Source organism: Daucus carota, chromosome 7 (genome assembly GCF_001625215.2).
Source record: "Daucus carota subsp. sativus chromosome 7, DH1 v3.0, whole genome shotgun sequence".
Lineage (NCBI taxonomy): Eukaryota > Viridiplantae > Streptophyta > Magnoliopsida > Apiales > Apiaceae > Daucus > Daucus carota.
Window position 1 is genome coordinate 4,651,065 of NC_030387.2, and position 21,300 is coordinate 4,672,364.

Genomic DNA, 21,300 nt, shown 5'->3' on the forward strand with positions numbered 1-21,300 from the left:
ATGAAAGCTAACAAAATGGAGAATGTACGTAACTAACTAACTAACTTGACAGGCAATATCAAAACTATTTACAATATTTACATATCAGTTTAATACCCCCAAAATTGAATCACTATGGATGATCAAACTGCAAACCAAGCTTGACAATAAGGAATTTATAATGAACCAAGCTTGACAATAAGGAATTTATAATGAGCAGTATCCACTGGTTTAGTCAAAATAACAGCAAGTTGAAGGAAAGTACTGATGTGACTAATCTGAATGAACTGAGAATCAACATACTCTCGAATAAAATGACAATAAATTTTCAGGTGTTTTGTTCTTTATTGAAAAATTTGGTTTTCTGCAATGTGCGGAGCAGAATATTATCACAGTAAAGATTAATTGGTAATGGAATCGGAATATGCAAATCTTGATGAAGTCCTTCAAGCCAAATCAACTTAGAAGTAATATAGCTCATGCTACGATATTCAGACTCAGCACTACTCTTGTACATAATTTTCTATTTCTTAGTCTTCCAAGAGATTAAGGAAGAATAACATATATTCGAGTTACAATAACAAGAGGGATAGTGGCAAGCGAGATGGATAATTTGAGTGGTTAGACATTAAATTAGAAAAGAATAACATGTGAAAGAAGAAATACTCCCTTTGTTTACACTCACACGCTCTCAAACAAACAATCAGCCAATTTTCATCTTTTCAAAGACTTCCGGCCAGTCTCCGGCACCAGCTCCGACTGTCGGTGGCATTTGTTTGATATCTGCAGTGCTCTCTCAGTCTGGAGATCGCGCCAACAACAAAAGCCGAACACAAAGATGAGGTTTTGGGTTGATCCGGTGGTGGAAAATTCAGATCGAACAGGAACACTAGTTCTTCGCTTACTTTCCTCCCCTTAGGTAGAATTGTTCGGGTAAAGTAGGAGATGATTTGTCAATAATCCTCTCATGCTTTTCATTCATATGGAAGGATCACGCCACTCTGCTCCGGAATCAAGACTCAAGGAAAAGGAAAACAGGTGTGATCTTTCCAAAATATAAAATTACATGATTATGTGATTTTTCATTGATTTATGGTATATATGATTGTGAGTTGATTCATATTTCATTTTTCATGATTCGGTATAATTGTGGGCTTAAATCTATTTTTGTATGGATTAGTTTGTATCCTACCTCATCTTTTTCATCCGTTTTAGTCCGATTTTGAGGAGTTTTGGATATGTGTTTTTAATCTTGTATTATATGATCAGTTATTTTTTTATGTGTTCTATATCTTTTTTTATTCTTTGTTTCGCTAGTGTTCATGATAAATGTTTGCCATTCTTGGGTGGTGGTGGCGGTGGCGGAGATGGTGACTTAATTAGTGGGCGTGGTGTAATTAGATTATTCTGATTAACTAATTTTATTGCTTGTTTTTGGTTTTAGTTTTGTAATTTTGAATATTGTTTGGTTTAAATAGATCATAATTTTAGTTATTTTTTGAATGGTAAGTTGACTTTTTTAAATTCATTTATATGTTGAGTTTGACTTTTCTCTTAATGATATGATTTGAATTTTTGTTTCCTCATTAAAGATTAATTGATAGCTTTAATTATTGTACATGAATTTCATTATTCACGGGGGCCATAAAGATGGCTTTATCGTGCCTTAATGAGGTATTATTGCTGTGACATCCCTCAAATCCGGGGGTCTGGATTTGGTGCCACTAAAAGAAAAATAATTTAATACTTGTATTTGCGGAAGAAGATAAAACAGATATTTAAAATATCTGGACATTTTACAAGGGATTTAAATCAAAATCACTTTGACCCCCTAAAAACAGGATCGCTAATAGGTTACAACACTGAAATCTGAAATCAAAACTAATAAATCTCATTACAACTTAAACTACATTATCAGCTAAACCTCGATAAGAAGAATAACTGATAACCAATAAATAAATCTATCATACAACTAAACTGAAATAGAATAGTTCTAACCGGAGCTATTCTTTTAAACATCTCCCTGGCAATCTCGCCTAGCATTACTTACTCCTACGCGCAGCTTGACAAACGAATCATCTTAATCCCTAGCTGAAAGGGTTAAAAGGAATAGCAAGGGTGAGCAATAATGCTCAGCAAGCATATAAAAAGAACAATTGTAATAAATAAAAGGAGAATGAAATATATCAGATTTTGTATGTAACTTGCCAGTTATTCTCAACAATGGAGAACAACAGTTATAATTCTATAAAAGTATGGCAATTACAAGAGAATATAATTATTCAAAACTATTCTGTGAAAAATCATTCGCTTACGGTGCGTTGTGCTGACACGGTGATCAGCTGAGCATCAAGCACCGGGCTACCTGTCCCAAAAACAAAGAGGCCCAAGGCACACATTGGCCTTAAATAATGTAACATGTAACTCATGACCGGCACCACGGTCCAGCAAATGAATTCCGATTGGTTAACAGTTTATAAATAATACTTCTATATTAGAAGTCTTTTAACACCATTTTCATGTTACCAAACCCAAAAGGCATCCAACCTTTTTAAATCAAAACCTGCAGAGTAATACTCTGTATACCACATTTCACTGTTAACCAAGTTTGAAATCATATATAGTTGGCTATGCTCAACATTCTTAAAAGATGTAATATCAAGAGAATATTGAACAAAATAACCAATTGCCACAAGGAGAAGGTAAACCATGAAATACATTTGACAATAAAGAATTCCAAAAAGTCTCAAAATTTTTCTTGAATAAATAGAAGAAACCGGGAACTTGCTTTTATCCACAAGAGGAAAACAAAAATACTTGCTTTTAAATATAAAAGTTGAATAGGAACACTTGCCTTAACTCCGGTGTCTAACTCAGATTTCTAATAGTACTATCTACTGAACTGTTCCCTTCTGCTTACTCTCTTACAGACTTAATAGAGTATCCATAGCGCAGCTTCACTTTATTGGTTTATGACAGCCTCGCTCCACGATACGATTCAACTAATTCTGAACATCCCGGTCGACTCTGTACAAGACAATACTTCAATCGTCGGATCAGACGAAACTAATTACTTCTAAATGCTATTAGAATTCACAACTAACTACCCTTCGCATATCCATATATAGTAAATAGAAATATATATATATATATATATATATATATATATATATATATATACACATACTCCAGATATAATATAATCAAGAAACATACATTCCATCCAGATATAATATAATGCTACTAACTATCAAATATCTATTCATAGACAGCATACACTTGATTTCTAAAGAAAATTCGGCAGCATATCCTCTGTTTATTGGACTATCCACCTGTTTTTAAACTAATACCAACAACCAACTAATCAACTTTTAAATCAAATAAATTAAAAGTTAATGACTGACATCAACTAAGACACCATGATAATCCATTAAATCACCTCGCAACCAATATCCACATATTTCAATTAAAACACTATTTGAAATCTAATTCTAGATGCAAGTCCCTAAAACAATGCATATAATCTATACCATTTTAATCAAATAATAGACTTGCAATATTTTAAATATTAGTTGTCATCTTTCTCTAACACATATAAATATCTCCAGATAATCAAAGAATTCAAGTAAAACAACTAGCAAAATTCTTATTTTTATACCCACTACATTAGCATACTATTCGATTCATAATTGCAAGTTGAATTAGATAAGCATAGCACTTCAATTCTACACGCGACAATCATGTATTAGTAGGCACAACATTTTAACTATTTAAGATCTCGCTTATTTATATTATTAATATTATTATTTACTATTATTAATACCCGTAAAGGTAATAAAAATAATAAAGAATAATACAAATAGATATCAATATTCGATATCCTAAAATTACCAAGTAATCACAATGTCACACATTAGCATCAATTATAATACTATATATTATTGCCACTCTCCTCTATTAGGCAACATACCAAACCACACCTTTCACTTCCATTCCCTATATTATAGCTTTCCCGCTGCACAACCTTCGGTAGTCCTTGTCCCGAGCTATTGCTTTAGTCCGGTAGACTACCTACATCCCCTCATATTTCAATCCCATACACTCTCTCCTTTGTCCAACCCTCCTCTATCAGTTTCCATCACACCAGTCCCATAGACTGCCTAATCAATAGCCTTAAATCAGCCTTCTTATTCATTTTCGATTAACACTCGCACGTGCCCTGCTAACAACTCCGACAAACCTACCCGGACTGTTTACACTTACACACGAATCAATCATGCAGCCTACTAGAACACACACAGAAGCGACAAGACATACCTATAGGCTGTTGTACACACCAGTACACACATCACAACCACGTACTCTATGGCCAGCAGCCTCTCCGCAACCCCCTGCTTTGTTTACACACACAAAACAGTACACCTGTACAGGGCAGTTATACACACACCACGCACACAGCAGGACACACGCACACAATCTCCAGCAGCCCTCTGCAATAGCTCTATCTGATCACTTTTATACTCCTCAAACTCATCAAATCACACACCCCAATCACAGCCTATATCCCCCACCTGTAATTGCACTACCCTTCCCTTGTTTTCATCGAACCAGCCACCCAACCTCACCTTAACCCAACCTCACCTTATTACTCCCTTACCTTGCTACCACACATCTACCCACCTCTGCCGGCGGCCAAACAAACCACCGCCTGTACTGATTACAAGCTCCAAACCAACAACTATCGCAAGCAAGCATGTATCAATATCTATGAATACACACAACTACACGCACAAGAACATATATACAAGAAGTTTAAAAGAATCAGCGAGTGATCACCTTGGTTACTCGCTTGAAATCGCCTGCTGAAAAATACCTAACCCCCAATTCTATTGCTCGTGTGTTTTGTTTGTTAATCGAAAGGAAAGAAACTGTATATTTATATTTTTAAAGAGCTTACTGCACTTTGTAACCACACACTTTGGCTGATTAGCAAATCAGACCCCACACTTTGAAACGTGACAGTTTGTAACCCTAAATTTCATTTAGCTTTCGGTTTGTAACCCTGGCCCACACATCCGTTAAAAACAGCCGTTAACTTTAACTGTTTGAGAGGTAAAGTTTCTAACAGCTACTTTACTCCACGTGACCCTTCAAAATTTATGTATCATATTTGGAAATTATTTCTGAACACACACAACAATATATATTAAATTACAAATAATTTTTAAAATATGTATTTATTTTAAAATTTTAAAAATACACACTGTTACCTCTCAAACTAACAGTTGTTTTTAACGGATGTTTGGGCCAGGGTTACAAACCGAAAGCTAAATGAAACTTCGGGTTACTAACTGTCACGTTTCAAAGTGTGGGGTCTGATTTGCTAATCAGCCAAAGTGTGGGGTTACAAAGTGCAATAAGCTCATTTTTAAAACGTGTAGCCCCCAGTTTGAGAAAAAATGCTACTTTAATCATTTTATTAAATTTTGGGGCTTTAAAACATTTTCGAAAACAAAAAGTAAAATTTCCTAAAATCTTTAAAAATCCGAAATATAGCGAATGTGCAAAAAAAATAATTTTTAGACACCCTCTAATTTTACAATTAATTACTGAAGTTCTCACTAATTTAAAAATAATAAAAATATTCATTTGCAAAACTATCGAATACTTTTGGAACCCGCAGAAATATAAAAATATCAAAATTGGAATATTTTGATAATTTTTATTGGATAAAATTTTTGGGTATAAATAAATACTGTTTGATTTAAAATAAAAAGACAGACTCGATTTATTAAAATAATAAAATAAATCGAGTTTCTAATCTACCGGCTCGAACAAAATAAACAATAAAGTACACATATAACAGTTACCACAATTAATCCAAATAATTGCACCAATTCACATTTTGCACGTAAAATATATTAATTCACATAATTGCAGTAACTCATAAAATCATTTTTGAAAACCAATAAATTAGAATAAAATATAAAATTTTATTCCTCTTTTAGAAAATTAATACCAAACTAATAAATAATTGCCGAAAAACCCGAGTTGTTACAATTGCGCCATTAATGACTGTATGTTTTATTGGTGTATACCAAATATATACTGTGTTGATAATGATTTTGAGCTAAAATTTTGTTTCATGACAAGATTTTTGTCATTTATTTGAATAGATATATCTTAGCCATGTTTTTAATTTTTGTTTTATTTTCTTATTTATATTTTAAATATTTATTATTATATCCATCAATTATTTTTAGATGGGATTTATATTTTAGATTATATTATTTTCTTAGGTATCTAAAATCTCATTGTCTCTTTGGTGTAGATTTTTTTGTTTTGTTTTACATATATTTTCATTTTATTTTCCCAATTTTTTAGAGTTATATTATTTTCATATCTTTTTCTAAATTATGAGTTTGTTTGACTTTTTCCATTATATCATTTTTAAGAATTTTATTATTGTATGTATGAACTTATTATGTTCTTTTATTTTGTTGTATTTTTTCAGGGTATGTGAGTGGAAGAAAGGATGGTAGCAGAACCTCTATGGGTGTTTTCTTAGCGAACATTAAAACTTTATTGTCTAAGTGTCCTCGGTCATCTTTGCATGTCCGAGGGTTAAATGGTAAACTTTCTTGAACGAAAGGAACTCCTGGCAGCAGTTCTTGTATTCTGATACAATTCGTTATACGAGAAAGTATATTGTGACAAAAAAAGAGATTAAGGAAGAATCTAAGAAGACTGCATAACCAGACAAGGATTTTGTAGTTCCCCAGTCAACATCTGAATATGTTGTGAGATGAAAAGGTGAATCATCCGTGTAAAAGAGACCAACATTCAAGCTCCCCTTCAAATATTTCAAAACATGTAATTCACCATCATAATGAGGCTGTGCAGGAGCCTCAAGAAATTGAGACAATTGCTGAACATCATAAGAAATGTCTGGTCTTGTGAGATTCAGATATAGTAACTTTCCTATAATCCTTCTGTATTTTTCTGGATCGGGCAATTTTGGCACATCATTTGTGCTCAAATGCAAACCTTTTGATAACAGAAAATCTGCAAGATTGCAATCAGAAAGATGAGCTGCAGCAAGCAAATCAAGGATGTACTTTCTCTGGTTCAAATGAATACCAAAAGCAATTCTGAGCACTTCAACTCCCAAAAAGTACTTAAGATCACCAACATCTTTTATAGTACTTTTCTGATGCAAAAAAGCCTTGATAGCATTAGTAGCATCCAAATCATTTCCCGTGACAAAAAGATCATCCACATAAACTACAATGGCTATGAAAGATTTACCAAATGTTTGGTAAAAAGGGAATAATCCTGAGAAGATTCCACAAAATGTTGGCTAATAAGAAATTTCGATAACTCTTTGTTCCATTCCCTTAAATCTTGTCTAAGGCCATACAAAGACCTTCTCAATTTACAAACCATACTAGGTGCAGCCTTGAAATAACCAGGTGGTGGATACATGTAAATTTCTTTAATAAGAAAGCCATGCAAAAATGCATTATTGATATCAACTTGCTTTAAAAACCAACCAGAACAAGTTGCTATAACAATAAGAGTTCTGATAGTTGTAAACTTAACAACAAGAATTAAAGTGTGCTTAAAATACCTGCCTTTTATCTGCTTATCACCTCTGGCAACTAACCTTGCCTTACATCTTTCTACAGTTCCATCTGGATTGTATTTGGTTTTGAAAACCTATTTACAACTAATAGCATGTTGTCCAGGTGGCAAAGAGATCAAATCCCATGTGTGATTGGCTTCCAAAGCCTTTAATTCTGCATGCATAGCAACAATCCATTGAGGATCATGTCTAGCATCTTCATAGCAAGAAGGCTCAACTGATGAAGTTAAAACATTATTCAAAATGACAGAGTAATCAGCAAAATGAGCATGAGAAGGTTTAGAAACAATGAAATAATCAAAATTCTTTGGAAACACTAGAGCTATGGAACTTCCTCTCAAAATCATGTCATTCTGAGGTGGATTAGAGGAAGATGCAGTAGAATCAACAGAATCAAAGGATGAATTATGACTATCAGATGGTAGATGAACATCAAAATGTGGAATGAAATGATCGGTGCCATTTGAAGAATTTTTACTATAATGTACTGTAGAAAATCACCTGAATCATTATGTGTAGGGTTAACCAGTCTGTTAGTATTTATGGGTGATAGACAGCAGTCAACTTAACGTTTTGATGTACTTAGATTTATCTAAGTAGAACATACTGTCACAGCCAGAGTATGTTTTTGCAGTGTCATTTTATCACTATCAATTGTAACGTTTGCACACTTGGAAGAAGTTAAATTCACAATTGTTCATGCCCCAAGGCGCGAAGATATAATACAACAAGAATAAAAGACTGCTACTATCAAGATGGTTGACAGCAGTGCTACACAAGACAAACAGTTGCAAGGTCACGACAACAAGTTTGCATCTGACAACAACATTGGCTGAAACTCCGCAGACAGCAAGTTTCCGCTCGCATGACAGCAGAACACTTGCGATTCTACCTAAAACGTATTCAGGAAGCCACTGTCATTCCGGTTTTGTTACAATTCAAATTGATTTGAATTTTGGAGATTGAGCCCCGAAATTGTTGGGATTAGCCTTATCACAAGCTATCGTAACGCACGCGGGAAACTAAAGAGGCGGAAATGGATTTGTGAAAGCTTGGATACGATTTTTGAAAATGGTTTTAATTATTTTTTTTGGAACAAATATTCAAGGCTTACGGTGGTTGCAGTAAATTAATATAATTGGTTCTATAATCATGTATGAGGTATATCTTAATTGTTTCTTGTTTCTTACACCGGGCTACACCCACGTAAGCTTAGAAATAATTTACGATTAACCCCTAACATGATTCGAGGGCTTGTAGCTGGGAAGTTGAGGGTTACCGTTCTTAGGTTCCTCTCGTATTTAATACTTTAAGGAACCGGGGGTAGTTGTTGTGCCATAAAATCTCCCTGGGCTTATTTTATAGCCCATCATATTATTTGGACTTTACTTGGGCTTACTGGAGTTATTTGGTGAATGGTATTGGGATTCACCATGGCTAGGTGAACCATGGAAGGCATACAAAAGGGTATAAGGACTTGCACTGGAAGCATAATGGAGGCTGCCATCAGAATGGGGTTGCACTTGAAAGCGCTTTAAGGGTTACCTCTGTTAGGGGTTACCACTAAGTGCATTCTGGCTTACAGCCACAGGGCTGCAGTTAGGGGATGCCGCTGGCAGGGCTTCTGCCGCCTGGGCAGAACGGCAGGCAGACTCTAAGCATGACTCTTCTTCCTTGTTTCTAGGAGGGCGAATTGGAGGTGGATCGGGAGTATATCATCTGTCATTTGTCCACCACTTAAAATATAATCATGCTTATTTTGGAGATAATTATGACCGGAGAAGATAATTCATGAATAACTCGGATAATCATGGAGGATGAAGGCTCAAGTGACCTACTTGGAGTGGGATACCGCTAGATAACTACAAGAGGAAGTTGTTTTATCCTAAACTAGAGGGGATAAGAGCTTATCTCTTCAGAGTCCTAAATCGAGAACTACATGGGCTTGATCCCTATAAATAGGGTATGTAGGCACCTTGCAAAGGGAAGTATTCGGATTCATAAACTCACGAATTCTACACTCTAAAGAGAGGCATGTGTAACCTTTGTGACGTACATTTTCGGGCAATTGCAGGACGAAATTCCATGATTCCGGCCTCGTTGTTTGGTTCTTTGCAAGCTCAGCCCTCAAACACATTTGTTTTTCTTTAGTTTATGTTAACGGTCGCCCCTAAGAGCTAGCCGTGATTTTCGTAGTTGTAACAAATATCTCTATAATTGTGCTATACGGTTCTGGGGGTGTTGTATCAATTCCTCTCACAACACCTGGATTTTAAATAACTAAAATACCTTTGTTGATTCCTTTGAACCGCATTGCGGTGGATTTTTAAATTGTACTCAGAATTTAATAAATTGATTTTGACAGTGTTTTGAAATTGAAAACTAAAGAGTTTTCAGAAAGTTTTGAAAGGATGATTGTATGGCATAAGGAACTAATTAATTGTCCTTGCATAAAGGCCAACAAAAATATTTTGTTTTGATTGGATATATGGTTTGCGTAAGAGGCCTCCAGTGAAGGGCTATTTGGGTATTATTGAAATATGATAATACTTTGCTGCCAAAGGCCAATGTGTTGCCTTCTATTTGGTACCTGTGAATTAGGACATGCTTCTACGAAGTGTGGTCCCGTGCTATCACATGGTCTGATCAGTTGTGATAGTGCACCCGTCAGTTGAGGATTCCAATCCAAAAACTGGTCATTACTGTTTAAGCTTATGATATCTTATGTTTACTGTCAAATTTATTTTGTGATTATTTTCAGGCATATTGATTTATATGTTTGATAAAATTATGAGTTACAACTGTTATTATTTACTTCAAAAGTTTGCTTTATTTCAAATACTCTGATTTAATCCAAGAAAAATTATATCTTGTGACTCTTGCCTTTTATATTATCTTGCTGAGCATTTTCGGTCACTCTTGCTATTATTTCTAACCCTTTCAGCTAGGGATTAAGAAGATAACCTGCATAAGCTGCGCGTAAGGTTGATGCTAGGTGAGACTGCCATGGAGAATCTGTGAGACCAGTATGGTTAGATAATTATCTAGATGTCTCAATATACGTGAAAGCCAGATATTTTGATTATTATATTTCTTTTTATCGAAATACGTGCAAATGGGACCCGCAGACCAATCATTGATCTAAAATGCACTGTTTTGATAATTATCTCGAAAACCGGTACCGAATGGACCCGCTTTATTAAGATAAAGCGATTATATATCGTATTTTCATAACATAAACGATCCAAAGGGTTACCGATTATTCGTAAATATAAATAGACATTTCTATAGATTATTTTCACCCGTAAATTGATTTCACCAGTTTATTTTCACGATTATCGAGAGAAAATGAACGGTGTTCTTCGTGTTCTTCGCAATGAAACGAGAATTTGAAGACGTTATTGGAATCCGATGGAGGCGTATGAATAGTCAAATCGAAGCTCTCGACGCGTAGAATTTATTTTAGTCATTCATATCAGTGCAGATTAAACAGGTGATTTTACATTATTTTTACAAAATTCAAAATTATATGGATTAAATGATGAATTTTTACAGATGAAGTTTTTTGATTGTTTTGTTGATTCCATGTTGTAGAGTATCTCCTGCCATTCGTTTTCATATATCATATGATAGATTTAGAGCTCAGAATCATTGAGAAAAAGAGGTTTAATTTTCGAAAATTATGTGTTCTTCATGTTCTTGAGTGTTTGTCGGAAAAGTTTATATTTTTGGCCGGAATCTTTATCCGTTTGATCTGGGTAGAAGAAAAGGGTACCAACATGTTCATTTTGTGGTGTAGAATCGATTGGTGTGGTTTATTTGATTGTTGGAGCTGGTTTGGCCTCGCCGGTTTTTGGAAAAGAAACGGCGGCGACGCCGTTTCTCGAACAGTTTTCGGCCGAATGGCCCTTTGGTTGCAAGATTTGAAGTCACAGATAGATTCAGGGAGAGATATTCTTGAGTTCGGGAGGTTTTGATGCGGGTCTGAGCGCCGTAACGCTGCCTTCGGCAAGCGGAGGAGGTCGCCGGCGAGAAATTGCGGTTTGATCCCCATAGTTTTAAAGATGGTGACTTTAAGTCACCATGGTTTTAGCACTTACATTTTCGACACCCAACTTTCAAAATGTTACAGTTTTAACCTTGCGTAAAAGTTTTTAAAACTCTAGTACAAACCTTTTTATTTTATTTTTATAAAATAATTTTTAAATGTTTATATTAATTCCAAAATTGGTTTTTAATTATTTTTGTTTATCCAAAACTAAATCTACATTAATTTTTTAATTAATTTTAATTAGTATTTAATTATTATAATTGATAAATTAATTCAAATATTAATTGATTAATTATTTTAATTATTTATTAATTGATTTTAATTGATTACTTAATTGGATTTAATTATTCTTCTTTATTTAATATTTCGAAAAATAGTTTCCAGCTTTTAAAGTTTTTCCTAAATTATTTCCAAGGCACATCAGTTGTTTATAAATGATTTCAAGTCCAATTTCTAGTATCCAGACTTGATTATTAATTAAAAAATGGATTCTTTTACCCGTTTTAATTCCGAAAAATGTTTAAAAATTCAAGAAAATTTTCGAAAAAATCATTTGTAACCCGAGACTTGATCTGACACTAGACGGGATGGGAAACTTGATGTGTAATGTGTTGTCTGTTATCGGTGTGCTGTATTATATGTCGATAGGGGAGTTAGAAAATAGTTTTAATCATAACTTTTGATCCGTAAATCGGAATCAAGCGATACGAAAAAGAGATAAAAGATTATAAAGTGTAGTTTGATATGACATGATGATATGATCGAGTCTAGAATGTGACTTTATGTTTTTCAATGTGAAGAATATGATATTATGTGATTTGATTGCTATTAATTGATGACTACGTGAAATACGTGTTCATTTCTAATGTAATAAATGACTTTTATGACATAGTATTGTGTCTTGATTGATATTGGATGAAAGCATATGGATTATAGGAACTTGATTTGGTTGATTGGTTGTTGATTGGAATAGGTTGACAGATGGATAGTCTTATAAATAGACGAGACGCTGTCAGATTATCGATAGGATTTTTATGATTAATTGATTGTAATATGTTATGTGGAATATGATTTGACTTTATGATAGTCAAAATATGATTATGTTTTAAGTGATATCTGATAGGTTTAAAGGGATATATAAGTGGGTATCGATATACGTGATATGTATATGTGATAGATTGTTTAATGATTATAGTATTATCTTATTCTCGTAAATGATTATGTTTAATATTTTTTTTTTAAAAAAAAGTGCAAGTATTCTGATCCTTTCTTTCTACACCTCAAGATTCAGAAATTTTCAGTTTTAAAAATTAATTCGAAGTTCAGATTGTCATTGAAGCATGTGTTGCTCAATGATAGTTAGCGCTTTGAATGAATTGAGATCTTCTTGATTATTTAACCCACCATCGTCATGCTGGTTTAGCAGGCTAAATACAGTAAACTTAGCCGACAATGGAGGATACTGAATAGTTAGGGATTTCCTGAACTATGATTTATGAAAGAATGGACCGTGGTTTATGAAAAGTTGATTATCAAAAGTTTGAATTGGAATTATTCTATTATCGATATTGATTATGATTTCATTCTGTTGATTTACATTGGCTTTTTGAATTGAATTATAGAATTGGATTTTTGTTTTTATAAAAAGATGTGGACCAGATGAGTGGTCAGACCAGATGAGTGGTCATGTTAGGCCAATGAGTGCCTTGGATCCAGTAATAGAGCATGGCGGGGCCTGCTCGGGGTTAGTGCATGACTGATCTGCAGCCTAACCTTGGTTTTAATTAAAAGTATGACAGTCCAATTTAGTAATTCTTGTGGGTGATTAAATTCTCTAGTTTTCCATTGCTGCAAGGTATTGTAAATCATTCTACACAATACCCCGATCTTATAAATTTATATCGAATCTTTTATTAAAGTATCTTGAGGTTGTGAACCTATGCCATCTTATTCAGAATTATTATTGTTTATTACTACTTGCTGAGCATTGTTGCTCACTCTTGCTGTTCCTTTCTAACCATTTCAGAAAGGCTGAAAGATGAATGGCTTGATTGAGATCGTGAATAAGGCTAAGGCTAGGAGAGGAGTCAGAGTTGAGGATCCAGTGGTCAAGGAGTATTCAGGGAGATTAGTAAGGTTGGTGCTGGACAGAGTTGTATTATTGTGATCAGTTGCAAGTATAGCTGTAATAGATTGAAAGTGATCCTTCATATCGAAGATGATCTGATATGGTAATATAGTGTTTATTTATAGTGGTTGATTCTAATTTCAATACTGTAACCTGGATGTGATCCTGTTGTTTTAGGAGGTTAAAATGTTCTCTTTTAAATCTTTTATTAAATCTTTCAAGTTTTTAAATGCTTTGGTTTTCTTATCCTTTAAAATAAATTATACCGGTTTTCAAAGTGTTTTAAAAATGGTTTTTATGTGACATATCATCAATGATTTGTTTGCATTAAATCTTAGTAAGATTAGATGTGTTGGTGGTTTTTACCTGTCCATTGCTGGTTGAAATAGAATCAGCTTCATCCCCAATTGCCATCAAGGCCAAGTTGACATGTTCTTCATTGTCAGAGTCACCTTCATCAACTGCACAGTCACCATCCTCAGTTATGAATGCCCTTTCTTTATTCTATTTAAGCTAATCAAAATATTTCTTTCTGTAATCTACATTTTCAGATGAAGATCCCTTCTTCTCAGCAGAGGGCCTTCTGCATTCATTAGAGAAGTTCCCAGCTAGACCATAATTGAAGCATTTGAATTTTGATCTATCAACCATACCAGATGGTTTGGATTGATTTCCTCTATTGAAGGGTCTAGAGCTAACAGCATTTCTCCTAAACTTGAGTTTGGAGAATTTTCTGGCAAGAAAAGCTAGATGTCATCAAGATCATCAAGCTCATCTTGAGTTGAAGATTATTTATTATCTTCAATGATTTTGCCTTTGTCTTTCCAGCTTCATTCTTTCCTTCTAGAGCATTGCTGCTTGAAGCCTTACCAGCAATCACAAATTTTAATGCCTTCTCCTCTTCTTCTTCTTTTTCAGCTACAAGAGCCACAGTCTTTTCCTTCTTGGAGCTATTTTCAAGTTCCTCATCTCGTTGAATCTCAAGATCATAGGTTTTAAGAATACCATAAAGTTTGTCAAAAGAGTATTCATTATAATTTTGAGCTTGCCTTAAAGCAACAGTCATAGGTTTCCAATCCTTGGGCAAGGCTCTTAGGAACTTGAGATTTGGATTTTTAACAAGATAGATTCTCCCATAAAGTTTTAATCCATTTAATAGTTTTTGATATCTGTTAAACAAATCATTTAAAGATTCACTAGACATGGAATGAAAACTTTCATATTGTTGGACAAACAACTGCATCTTATTTTCTCTGACTTGGTCAGTGCCTTCATAGAGAATCTGAATAGTTTCCCACACTTCCTTAGTAGTAGTGCAGTTAATAAAACTATCAAACATATCATCATCAATACCATTATACAGTATGTTCATGGCTTTCTTGTCTTTGTGCACTTCTTTTTCATCTTCTTCTGTAAACTCAGAGACAGGCTTGGGGACTTCAATGTCTTCAGCTTCATTGCCATCAAGTCCAATAGAGGTGTTGATTTTTGCTGGCACATGAGGTCCTTTCTCAATGCAGTTGATGTAGCTTGAATCAAGAGAGAGAAGATGCATCCTCAATTTTACTTTCCAGTGAAAGTAGTGTTCCTTAATCAGCATTGGAATTTTGACTCCTTCATCTCTTCTTCCCATTGTTGATTGTCTTTTAGATCATTGACTTCTTGTATGTTAAAAGACCATCTCTTATACTAATTGTTATTCAGACAATGCAAACAATAAGTAAGATTGTAGAGGGGGGGGGGGGGTTGAATACAATCTACAAAAATTTCAACCAAATTTTGCTTAACAGATTATATTCAAGCTTACAAGAAAAATAATCACTAAAACAGAAATTAAAAGAACAAGGATCTTTAAAATTTTGGGTGGATTGTTTGATGCACCTGAGAGATTTTTATATTAGGAATCTTCCAAGTAAGAATTACATGACTACTTACAAAAGAATGAAGAGCAGAAGCTTACAATTTCTTGGTTTCTATCTCTAATGCTTTGCTCTTCAGTTCTCAGTGTTTGGATACTTTGAAATGAAAATTACAAGGTGAATATATACTACAACAAACAAAACTAGTCTGCAAAAGTATTTTCCTACTCCTTTTCTAGCTATTACAAATGTAGAATTTCTTGGACTTGATTGAACATTTGGAAGCTTGAAATTCTTGTTGCTTTGCCAAAAATGGTAGGCTTCGAGGTTCTCAATATTTGACTAAACCGTTTTTGGTTTAGCTTCCAAAAATGGTGTAGCATCTGTCACATCAACCCATGTATTTTCTGTCCTTTACTTGACTTGTAGCTTTCAACTGCTAACCATCAATTGCTAAAACAGTTAGCGATTGATGACTTTTTGAATCAGCGATTGATAGCCTTTCATGTTTAGCCATTGATGGGATTGATAAAATGTTCATTTAGCGATTGATGCTTCTTGACTAGCCATCGATCTTCACTTCACTTGTATAGATTACATGACATCAAATATTTACAATTATGTCACCCTATCTACTCATCCATTGATAGATCAACTGCTAAACTAAAAGCATATATTATTAACCTATCAATCGCTAAGATGTCCCAGCTTTGTTACAGTACCACATCAGCCGTTCATGGGTGAATCTGATCAATAGCTACTGCATTAGCATGCTAGCAATCGATCACATACATACACTTTTATTCTAAGTAAGAATAATATAACTTTGTATCATCAAACATCACATATTCCTAACACATACAACTCATTGTAACAGGCCATCATGTCCTTGTCTGCAAGCTTCATTTTTTGATAGTTTCTGTAGGCCAAAATATTGATAGAACTCCCTTTATCCACAAGAAGCTTGTGCACATTATTGTTCCCAATAACTATTGTTATCACCAAAGCATCACTGCGGGGATGGTAAAATGTATGTGTATCCTCCTTGGTGAAGGTTATATCCATGGTTTCCCCCTTAAACATCTTTGGTGGCCTTTTTGACAGGTGGCACACATTAGGTAGGGGCTACCCTTGGGCTTCCCGCACGTACCTCCTCATAGCAATCCTTTATTGGCCTCCCACAAAGGATCCTCAAATGATGGTTCGCACACTTCCATACCCGGTGTTATGGGAGGCTCCATGATAATTAGGCTTTTCGCTCCTTGTACTTTTTGTCCTCTTGGGCTACAAACTCTGTTAAGTACCCATTCCTGATAAGATCCTCAATGTGATCCTTCAGATGCACGCACTCTGCAGTGTCATGCCCATTTAGATCATGAAAAACACAATATTTCCCTTGGTCTTTCTTCCTTGGGGGTCCGCTTCGATAAGGCTTCCTGAACAACCTAGCCTTATCTCCAACCTCGAAGATATGCTTGATTGAGGCTGTATAAGAGGTGTGTACTCGATGTACCTCGGATCCCAGGGTTTCCTTGGAGTTAGCCTCCATTTGTCGAAACCCTGCGTGCTAGTAGTATTCACCGAGATGGGTGAAGTTTTGTCATCACGAGCTGAGGGCTTCTCACCAGCAGGCTTCGTACATGGGTTTGTCTTGTAAGCACCCCTCCTTTCAGGCTGTAAGACCTATCTCTCTTACTTTTCCTACTGCGACGGTTATCAAATCTTGATTCCTTCCTTTATTTTTCCAAGGACTCCTCAATAACCTTACGGGGCTCTGCCCTGACAAAGAAGTCGACCAAGGTCTCGGGCTCCCGCCCTTGTAGTTCCTTCCAAAACTCAGTTTCGGGCCTTCACTAGTACAAACCGCACTTTCAGCGTCTCATGCAACGTAATCCCGAGCAATAATCTTGACGTCTCTCCATTTATTACTATTCTCGTTCATATATATATATATATATGTGTGTGTGTATGTATTATGAATGTGTGTGTATGTATGTGTGTGTGCGTGTGTGTGTGTATGCTAGTTATCAAATACAAACCAAAAGTAAAATACAAATTACAAACTAATCTAAGCCCTAAAGGCCTCCCCCCCAGAATTTATTTGCACATAAATATTCATTAAATTGCTCGCAGACATATCTCAGATCACAATAATTAATAAATTTTCATCTTACTATATATATTTATATATGTAAATTAAGTATCTCTTAGAGTCACTTGTTAATATATAAGTAAATAAGTCGTTCAACTATTTCATACGTTCATCTGTAATCAATAAAATATTGCTCAAATAAATTAATATCAATTGAATAATAAATATTCATACGTACTTGAAATTTCACTTACCATTTATGGGAAATTTAGATTAGTTTGCATATATACCATCTCTGTAATGATATATGCTGCATTTAGTTTATTTTTTCTGGTCTATTGTAAGAAATTTGATGGTAATTTCAGTATTTTTAGGCTTTTGTATTGAGTTGTGATATATATATAACTAATTATCATTTCAATTGATATAGTACATTTTGCATATGAAATTTTCCGTTTTTAGGGGTCTGGAAACTCCTTTGATCGTTTTACCAGTATAATTTGTAAAGGAGAATAAGTTTACACGAAATGCATGATACCTTTCTTCTGTCAATACTTCAATATATATGTTTCTCTTTTTTCGTTATAAGAGATCGAAAGTTCAAACATCAAATGTCTATCGGCACTTCTATATCCTTCATTGGGATAGCCATGGAGAAGAGGAAACTAGTTCCTATTGCTTTGATTGGAAACCTTTGTCAATGTTCCTTGATTTTTTTTTGTTTTTTTGTAAGGTCAGTGTTCTTTGATTTAATAAATGAAATGTGGTATATTTCCTCACGTCTAACCTTAAACTACTAGCTAGGCAGTTGAGTATGAAAACATCAGTGCCATACACATCATTTAAACCGAAAATGAGGGTTAATTTGATTCACATTTTAACGACTTAATAATGATTTATAAATTCCTAGTCTAACAAAGTTGAGGTAGAATCTCTGTTATCTTCTTATGGGGATTTGAGGGCAATCTTCTAAAATTTACACTACAAGAAAAATGTTAATAGACATCACACATTTGACATCGGTCACTGATTCCACTGATGTGTAAAGGATAATAGACATCATCCCGCTTTAACTCGATGTCTTTTTAGTTTTAAAACATCGTTTATTTTGAAACTGATGTTTTAGGTTCATTTTTTAATATTTTAACGCGTGGCTTCCCGAATTATTTTCCCCCTTAGTTAAATATTCACCCTTTAACCAAATTTTTACTCCCTCCTTAGCAATTTTTTGTTTTCCCCTTCGAAACATTCTTATCTCTTATCTCTATCACCACTCTCTCTCGCGTCTCGACTACCCCTCTCTCTCTCGATTCTCTCTTTCACAGCTCTCTCTGTCAAGAACACTTCTGCTCTTGGCTTTCTCTTGCTCCTCACCGCCCCGGCTTTCCTCACCGCTGCATACCTCTGCTTTTCTCACCGCTTTGCTCTACTCTCTTCCTTTACGTTTAGCTCTCTCCGCTCGGCTCTCTCTCTATTTCAGTTAAGTTTCTCTCTTCTCTTGTTAATATATTGGAAAGTGGAATTGATCTTTTCTTCTTATAATCGAGCCCTAGTTTTTTAAATCAAAACCCTAGTTCTTCTTTGTTGTGTGTTGGGGTAGATAGCGGTTATCTAGTAAAGTATATCCTCTTCCCAGAACTATATAAATCACGAGAGTATATGGAGGCAGAGGAAACGGGAGGCCTAGATCCGCTTCTCGGGATCTGCCATCTCTTCACTTAGATGCTCGAATCTGCTACTTGGGCATGCCTGTAAAACAACTCCTGCACTCTCTACTTTCTGTTAGTAGTGAATATGTACCCTGCTCTCTTGTGATCTAATATTTCATGCATTTATATCTGTGTTGTAGATTGTACCAGCAGTTACGGAGCTTCTTGTTGCTCAGTTTATGTGTGGATTATGATAATCTATAAAAGCCTATATATCTTTACATTAATTCATCAGGGACATAGGTAATTTCTTTAGTTTTTTGCACTAATCTTTTCCTTTAATGACTATAAGCTGACATTTGAGGATTTTTCCTGTTAAAGCCAAATCCAAATGGACCTGTCTACTTAGGAGCTTCTGTTTTGGACCGTCAAGTTTTCTTTCCATATGGTACTGGTACTTGATAGGGGTGGCAGTATTATTTGGATTAGTATTTGTCTTTAACGGATTCTTCTTAATGGCACTTCAGTTTCTCAACCGTAAACATACTCTTTATTTAAGTACTGATATTTTGGACAGGCTTTAATCTCAGCATATTTAATTACTCATGTGCTTGTGTTCCAGTTTGCGTTTTGATCAATTAAGATGGAGACTAATGGATGGAACGTTTTTACCACAGATTCCTCCTAACACAACATAGCCAGTCTACTAGGAATCATAACTTTGAAATCACGAGTGTTCTTCACCAGCGCATCTTGCTATTAGATAAGAGTTGGGACATTTTTGGATTTGTATGATCAAGTTCTATTGTTAGTAATATTTTAAGTTACTAGTGTCTTAATAGTTTGGTATATTTTTGTTAAGTGATGTAGTAATTAATATTGCTCGATTTATGTATATGATTTTGCGGATTGAATTTATAGATTTGTATAGGTGGTTTTTCAAATACTTGTAGTTATTTGGTTTGTTTTTTGGATTGAAGTGGATGAGTATGTTGAATGATAATTATTATATAAAAACTGATGTCTAAAAACATATGTACATCAATTATTGTAGCAAAACTGATGTCTAAAAAAAGATATACATCCATTTTATTGTACATAAACTGATGTCTAAAGCAAAAATATACATCACTTTCTTGTGTAAAAATTCATGTCTAAAACATATATACATATCAGTTTTTTTAGTGCAAACTGATGTCTCAAACTAAATATATATATCAGGGAGAATTGATGTCTATGAAACAAATACAAATCACTTTTTAGTTTAAATACTAATGTCTAAGGCTTTAACTACTTGGTGCAATTATATGTTTAAAAGCATAAAATGGAAGTAATTTTATTATGAATTTAATTATGTCTTATATATTTTATAAAAAATGATGGCATAGACATCTTAATTTAAGTTAAAAACGATGTGTAATTTGATAAAAGACATCAGTTTCTGGGTGATGTCTAGAATAGACATCACCGACATCAACATCAGTCGAAAAAAAGAAAGACATCGGCCAGAAACTGATGTCTATTAACTTTTTTCTTGTAGTGTTAATGGGTTGCAGAGAAGTGTAAAAGATACATTAATAAATGTCTCATGATCCAAGATTCTATATAGGGGATTTTTTATGGTGTGTCCAAGAATCTAAGTGCACACAATAGTCACTTAGGGGACGTTTGGTTTGCTTTGGAAAACGAAATTGGAATTCAGAAAGGGAAACGTAGAGAAAGGAAAGAAAGGAGATGAATGATCCTGAATTGTTTTACCCGTCTGATTTTGATCCAGAATCAGAATGAAAATTAGTGTGATTAATTTTATATTCGATTTTTTTTAACATTATATAAATTCAAAAGAGTCAAATGTATCAATTATATTCATAACAAAAAAATTTATTTACATTTTAAT

At 34.3% G+C, this 21,300-nt stretch overlaps 2 long non-coding RNA genes across 3 annotated transcripts; one reads left to right on the forward strand and one right to left on the reverse strand.

Moving 5' to 3' along the window:
• Positions 1–1,785: 1,785 nt before the first annotated feature.
• Positions 1,786–4,912, reverse strand: LOC108193195 (uncharacterized). Its single transcript, XR_001801117.2, has 3 exons — positions 4,816–4,912; positions 2,834–3,006; positions 1,786–2,070 (listed from the first exon to the last, which is right to left on the reverse strand). It is a non-coding gene; the product is annotated as an uncharacterized LOC108193195 (long non-coding RNA).
• Positions 4,913–18,959: 14,047 nt separating this feature from the next.
• LOC108195577 (uncharacterized) lies at positions 18,960–20,382 on the forward strand. Of its 2 annotated transcripts, XR_001801540.2 has the most exons (3): positions 18,960–19,505; positions 19,604–19,706; positions 19,785–20,382. It is a non-coding gene; the product is annotated as an uncharacterized LOC108195577 (long non-coding RNA). The 2 variants fall into 2 exon arrangements; XR_001801539.2 differs by having other exon boundaries at positions 19,604–20,382.
• The last annotated feature ends 918 nt before the right edge of the window (positions 20,383–21,300 follow it).